Below are 1615 nucleotides of genomic sequence, written 5' to 3' on the forward strand. Positions count from 1 at the left end.
TTTTTTTAATTAAGTCTGACTTTTACATAACATTTGGTAGTGTAAGTCTGACTTTTACTTAACATTTGTATGTGTTTTAAAATGATATGCAAACCCTTTTGGTAAATCTTTTTATTTTCTGTAATAAAGCTAAAATTATGGCTAAGTTTTTCACTGGTAGATGAATTGGTTTTAGTTAATGGAATGCTATTGTGAGATCAGCAGCTTTTAGTCCTTTTGACAAAATGACATTGGCACCTTATACAAAGGTTCTGTGGTTTTTTTGGTGGAGGGGGAGTGTGCATTATGAACAAAGCACAATGGAATATGGACCTTGTGTATGTGGAGTTTCATTCTCATAATCCCTGCATTTCACAACATGATACCTCTAGACTTAATGCAGACTTAAAAAAGGCTAGTTATCTCAGTTTCAGGAACATGATTTCAATGTCATCTACAGTTAAAACGGTTCAATATTTCATATAAACAACGTGCACTCTGTATCCATCACTATCTGAGACTTTTACATGCTGCCTTTCTTTTCAGTGTTCTTAATTTTACTGGGAAGAAAAGACTTAACAAAACAGTTATTACTTCTAATTCCAAAATATTTTCAGTATAAAACATTTCAGGAGTAAGCTATTCAGTTTCTGATATTTCATCATGAGCAAAGATACAGCAAATCATTGCTGTTTGTTTTTTATTTGTTTGAATTAGAAAATGCACTTATACTAAAGAAAGCTTTGCAATGTAGAGATGAGACGCTGGAGATCAAACTTCTTTTTAACATTTTAGAGTCAGTCAAGAGAGTTTGTTATAAGGTTTTAGTTTGGTAATCTTTTAACTGTGTATCTAAGAATTACGGCATTAAGATCTTGGTTTTTTATTTGGGGAAAGGTGAGAAAAACATCAGAAGTCATTGTAATTAATGTGTGAGAATTAATTAAAAATCAAGACAGTGAGATTTTAATTTTGATTAGAGGCTAGGAAGAAGACTCCTGGAAAAATTTTAATTTATCCTTTGCAAAGTGAACAGGAAGTCAGTTATTTGGGTAGCCTGAATTTGAGAAGATTGTTTCTACCTGAGGAGAATAGCTGTAAAGTCGGAGAGACACATACAGACCCACTCTCTTACTTACTCACATAATCACTTATGATTTGGAGTGTAGTTAGATACTGAGGATCTCATGGATTAGGGTCTTTTGGTTAATACTTCTAGGAGTCAATGCTGAAACTATCTAGACGCAAAGGATCTAACAGATTAGAGTGTGTGTGTTTGTATTTTCCTATTAGTTCAGTAGTGAAGGCTGAATCTGGGAGCTGAGTTTAGAGGTTGGAGGTGGTAGTTTTTGAAGTAGTATACGTTCTTCAAATGTCATCTTATGAGGAATGTCATACATAAAGCAAACACATGAGGAACTACTTTGGTTGAAGGATGGAGGGGAGCTGCAGAGCCCTGACACCTGCCTTTCCACGGTGGCTACTCAATCTTCATGTAGAATCCTGAGATTTGAAAATACAATAGAACCTCCATAGTTGACCTTATTTTCATAGGCCAGATATATACCACATATTGACTTCTTTATATTGATCACCTCTGTATGTTGACCAGTTCACTAGAGTCTTTTGGGTGGTT

The 1615-nt window shown here is 34.5% G+C and overlaps 1 protein-coding gene across 3 annotated transcripts in view; it reads left to right on the forward strand.

Moving 5' to 3' along the window:
- The window catches only part of ALS2 (ALS2, alsin Rho guanine nucleotide exchange factor), a 55368-nt gene that overhangs the window by 29354 nt on the left and 24399 nt on the right, over nt 1-1615 (forward strand). The gene's annotated exons all lie outside the window — the stretch shown is intronic.

This window comes from Otolemur garnettii, unplaced genomic scaffold (assembly GCF_000181295.1).
Source record: "Otolemur garnettii isolate 467f Iridium unplaced genomic scaffold, OtoGar3 scaffold00013, whole genome shotgun sequence".
NCBI lineage: Eukaryota > Metazoa > Chordata > Mammalia > Primates > Galagidae > Otolemur > Otolemur garnettii.